Here is a 5,922-nt window from a genome sequence, read left to right as displayed (position 1 = left end):
AGAAGAGATTTTAATTATTTTTTTTGGGCTAAATTAAGAAGTTCACGTGCTAATAGCGAGTGTATTGCACTCACCATGCCAAGTCAGCGAAAAGTGTCTAAATGACACAATCAAACCCTATCACAGGTGTCTAAATGGAACAAGGCTTAATTGAGATATCTAAGTGAAAGATGTTGTGAACCACAGATGTCTCCCTAAGAGTTTGGCCGACTTTTAAACAAGTGAAATTTGATACGCATATGCTCCACCTGTACCAAGTGGGTTCCTGTGGGTCCCAAACGCTGTACTTTATAAACTTACAACTTCTTGCCACAAAAATCATAGGGCAAATAAATTTTACCTCCCTAACATTTAAGGATTGACAAACAATACTCCCTTCACATATTGAATGAGAACGATAGCCCTCTTATATAATATTTTTCGTTAAGAATTTTTTTTTAATAAATATTTATTTCTTTTTCTTTCTAGAATTAAAAGTTGTCAAAAAAAAAAAGTAAAAAGTCAGAATAATTTTTTTGTTGGAGGGAAAAGATTTGGCGCTATTTGTTTTCCCGTATTTTTGCAGTACGTTAACTTGATTTGCAAAAATCATTTAGAGAAATATGCAAAAATTTCACTTAGAAATAAATTTTCACTGTGGCGTTTGAAAAACCTAAGCCACCTGGAAGTTAGATAAACTTTAATTTGAAGGTGAGAATTGCTTTCTTTAATAATTAAAGTATTAATTCATACCAATAGCTCAAGGCTTTGTGTTTGTGCACTGATTATGTATATATGTATATGTTTAATCTGCACGTAAGTATAGTGTATGTTAAATGTTTAAATTGAAGTGTATTAATTATTCTAAGCAGCTCTAGTATACAAGGGAAAGTTAGTACAATGAGCTTAACAGAATAGGTAAATGAGAGTATTTATATATAGATACCCAGATGTAATGTTAGATGGGAGAATTAGGTAGACTGTTGGTGCATGTGCAATTAGAATCTAAAAGTTTAATGTGTATGCAAGAAAAATGAATGTTACATAGCTTGAAATTTATTAACAAATTATTCTAAATAGTTGTTATATTCTAAAAGAAGTACATTATTTTCAACAGAATAGATGAATGGGACAATAATAAGAGTTGTATATTTTTATATTTTAATTCTAGAAAGAAAAACAAAACAAATCTTTATTTAAAAAAAAAAAATCTTATCGGAAAATATTACATAAGGGGGTTATCGTTCCCATTCAATATGTGAAGTGGGTATCGTTTCCCAACCCTTAAATGTTACGGGATAAAGTGGAATTCACTCAAAATTATAGAGCAAATAAACTTAGCCTAATTGAGTAGAGCAATTAGTCTTAAAAAGTATAGTTAAGATGACCGGAAAAGCGTCTAAAATTTTGATGAAGCAATCCGATGAACCTGATCACCTGATTTTTGGATTCTTAGACAAAGGTCTAGAGTTTGAGTCATCAGAAAGTTCGTCAGAGTCGAGTATTAGCTATAGTAGCGGAGATATAATGGATGAAGAGGAGGATGAAAATGTTAACAATAATGAGGAAAACAAGTCGTTTTTGGTATTACAAGAGGAGCTTCTTCAGGTAACATCTTTTTATAATAGTACCAATTTAAACTAGTACCACTTTTTCTTCTTTGAGAATACCGTACGTAGAAATTAATTAAATTCGTCACTCTTACTTACAATTGTTTTTTTTTTTAGGCAGCATTGTGTAGGACAACTTATTTTGAATCAAGTATCAGAAAAGCAACAAAAGAGGCTCTAAAAGAATTGAAATTCACAAGCATCAATTGTAGCTGCCGGAATATGGTATCCGATAGTTGTCGGAAATGTACGCAAAATGAAATCTCAGAACGCCTTATAAATGCAGGTTTTGATTGTTTCATTTGCAAGTCCAAGTGGAAAAGCTCACTGGGAATACCTTCAGGTAAATACAAAAATGGTTGATTTACACAGAAAACTTGCACACGATTTAAATATGTGATGGGGTATTGTAAGTGGCAGAATAACCTTACTGTCATGATCTACTGAGATTCAACCATTTATTGGTTTGAATCAACCAAAAAAATAAAGTGAACATGCCAATTTTGTTGTGCTTATTGTTTTTCCTTTGAAGGTGAATACACATACATGGAAGTGGTGCAAACCGCAAGTTCAAAAAAAGGGAAATCAATGAAAGTCATCATAGAGTTGAATTTCAGGGGAGAATTCGAAATGGCACGTGCCAACGAAGGCTACAATCGTCTAGTAAAACAATTACCGGAAGTATATGAGGAAAGGTAGAAAGGCTTAGAAATTAAATAAAAATAGTATGTTGTGCTTCAAAGAAATGCATGAAGGAAAAGAAGATGCACATGGCTCCTTGGAGGAAGCATAAGTACATGCAAGGCTGCAAGCTAAGGAGCCGTTTGGACATGGTTTGAAACCATGATTTGAAATCATGTTTGGACATGCAATTTGAATTTCTTAAGTTGTATTTTTTCTTGTAGACATAAAAACATCACAAGTTGTGAAAAATATCAAAATATTCTCAATTCTTATACAATCTTACCAAATGAGCAAGTCATAGTTCATAACAAAATTAATACGCTACTAGAAGACCTTTCTAAAAACTACAACATCAATTGATCAAACTTTAGTTCAATAAAAAAGAAAATTTAACATGGATAGTAATGTAACTACTCTTTAATATAATCTTCCCACATGGTAGACATAAATAATAGTTGGTAAATGGTTGGTGGGAGTAATTGTTAAAAATATCTACCAACTTATGGGTCTTTTTTTACAAAATATAAACTTATGAGTCAAGTTTTATATTTAAAAATTTTGACGCCATGGTTTGAAACCCCAAATTATGCCGTTTTTGATGATTTGGGATTTCAAACGATGGTTTAAAATCATGAGATGAAATGCATGTCCAAACGCTGATTTCATCTAATGATTTCAAATCGCATGTCCAAACGCCTCCTAAGTATCTCGGTTCGCCGGAGATTAAACTGGAGCCAATTTTTCCGGTGAACGATTTGCAGAGTTTGCCAAGGCCGAAGGCTTCTATGCTCACTTTTGATTTGCTTGATAGTTTGCCAATGGGGTTGCATTGTGCGGCAATCAAAGTTGTTTGATGGCGGAATTAAACTTTGCACTAGAATATTCTTATTTTGGTCTTGGAATCTCGATTATTAATGTCAAATCTCAAATGTAAGATGCATGGTGAGAAATAGTAGATGGAGTAAAAAATTTGGTAATGAAATTTTACAGGATATTAATGTTGGTTATATATATTTTCTGGAGATTTCTTTATTAATTCTAGCAAAGCCAAAAAGGAAGAGTGAACTAAGGGATTGTTCCACATTTGCGAGGGAATAAACGGAGCAATTCTCACCTCATGAGTTAGTTAATTTTCAAGATTTATCTTCTTAACATGATACTGAAATCCTACTCATCCTAACATCGATTTACGCAATATATATTGGACACATATATATATGGATGTTGTGTTGTTTACTATTCATATATTCCTGAGTGTGATATAAAAAATATAATTTGACCCCAAGGTGATATATTTTTTTTTTATTTTTTTTATCATTAACGATATTTATATATATTATATAACACCCCAATACCGGGTTACAAAAGGTTACAACATTGTTGAGTGTCATGTAAGACACTTTGGTTGCCAAGACTAGCTACAGTATTATAGTTAGCTTCCATAACTGTCCTAGTAGCAAAGGTGATATACTTTGTTAAGTGAAGAGATGTGTTAGAAGAGCGTATTCTTGATATTTGGTATCATCAACTCCCGAAATGTACATGCATAGCAGTGTCTTTTTACTTCCTTTTTTGTTGTTGATAAAAAGATGTAGACACATTATAACACGTCAATAAGGATGGTGAGAGAAGAAATTAATGGTGACAGAAATGTCATTATCTATTAATCTTTGAAAGCCTTCATACAGTGAAAAGTTGAAAAAGAAAAATAAGAAAATGTAAAAGTGATTAAAAAAAAAAAGTATTAGTATAAGATTAATAAGATGTTATTGTTGTAATAGGAGTTCATTTGTAGAATATTAGATATACAATGAAATCTCTCTGATGTTAAAGATTGAATAATATATCAGTCTCTTTCTATATAATTGTCTTTGGTGTATTTACTTTATAGCCTTTATTATATAACACGTTATCAGCACGAGACTCTGCCATCTCAAGCAAATACTTTGAAAGCCTCGAAGGTATTGAATTTTTTTTTCTTGGACATCTCTGGCAAAAGCTACCTGTCTTGGGCTTGTGCCGAAATTCATCTTGATGCGATGGGTCTCGCAGACACAATCAAAGATAAAAATCTAGCATCAAATCAAGACCGTGCCAAGGCAATGATATTCCTCCACCATCACCTTGATGAGAGCTTGAAACTGGAATATCTCACTGTTAAAGATCCTCTTATGTTGTGGAATAATTTAAAAGATAGTTATGACCACCTAAAGATGGTCGTGCTTCCACAAGCACGTTTTGATTGGATCCATTTGAGGCTACAAGAATTTAAATCTATCTGTGCATATAATTCTTCCATGTTTAAAATTATTTTTCAGTTGAAATTATGTGGTGAAAATATCACTGATCATGATATGCTGGAGAAAACATTCTCCATTTTTCCTACCTCGAGTATGCTCCTGCAGCAGCAATATTGGGAGATGAGGTTCAAGAAATATTCTGAACTAATCTCACATCTTCTAGTGGTTGAATAACATAATGGACTATCAATGAAAAATCACGAAAGCCGACCTACTGGTACTATCCCATTTCCTGAAGTGAATGAGGCAAATTTTCACCATTCTAGGCGTGGAAGAGGTCGTGGCCCCTGTCGTGGTCATGGCCATGGTCAAGGAAGAAATTTTAATCATGATAGCCGTCTTGCACCAAATAATACGCTTCACCACCAGCAGTGTAAAAGGAGGGATCAAAAGCATGAAGTTGTGTAAAAGAAAAATTCTGAAAATAAATGCTACCGATGTGGAGGAAAGGGGCATTGGTTACGTACCTGTCATACGCCAAAGCATCTAGTTGAGCTTTATCAAGCCTCCCTCAAATTTCAAAAGGAAAAAAAAGAATGCTGAAGCAAATTTTATTTCTGAAGATAATGTTGAGCCGATGCATCTAGATGTGGCAGATTTCTCTAAACTCCCTGAAGGAAACATAGATCATCTAATTAATGATGGATCTGTAATAACTTAGATATTTTCATCCATGTTGTTGCTATTAGCTAATATAGTTTTGTTTCCATAGTTATGTACATAAAGTTTGTGTAATGCTTTGTTTAATAATAATTTCTACTTTAATGTCACTTTGTCTATTCTTTCATTTTGAAGAATATATGGAAATTCCTCAAATTTTGTTTGGATCAATGATTAATCATGAAGATATTTGTGTGATTGATAGTGGAACAACGCATGTCATATTCAAAGATGAGAAATACTTTTCTCACTTGCGTAGGAAAAGGAGAAATGTTAGTACAATTTCTGGCAATTCGAAATTGATTGAAGGCTCCGGAAGAGCTACTATATTTCTACCTAAGGGAACGAAATATTTTATAGAAGATGCATTATTCTCTTGTAAAGCCCTAAGAAACTTGTTAAGTTTCAAAGATATCCGTCGTAATGGGTATCATGTTGAGACATTAAATGAAATAAATAATGAATATCTTGGCATTACAAAGAATGTCTCCGGCCAGAAATATGTTTTGGAGAAATAACCAACTTTGTCTTCTGGCCTGTATAATGCAGAAATTAGTATAATTGAAACACACTCGATCGTAAACCCGAAGTTTAATGATTCAAGTACTTTTGTCTTTGTCATGACCGAATAGGTCACCCTGGATCAATAATAATGATACAAATTATTGAAAATTCAAATGGGCATTCAC

General features: G+C 32.9%; 1 pseudogene; it reads left to right on the top strand.

The window, feature by feature from the left end:
- The first annotated feature begins 1,362 nt into the window (after nt 1-1,362).
- On the top strand, nt 1,363-3,127 carry LOC132619458 (uncharacterized; annotated as a pseudogene).
- The last annotated feature ends 2,795 nt before the right edge of the window (nt 3,128-5,922 follow it).

The sequence above is a fragment of the Lycium barbarum genome, chromosome 11, assembly GCF_019175385.1.
Source record: "Lycium barbarum isolate Lr01 chromosome 11, ASM1917538v2, whole genome shotgun sequence".
NCBI lineage: Eukaryota > Viridiplantae > Streptophyta > Magnoliopsida > Solanales > Solanaceae > Lycium > Lycium barbarum.
This window is presented reverse-complemented; position numbering and strand designations above follow the sequence as displayed.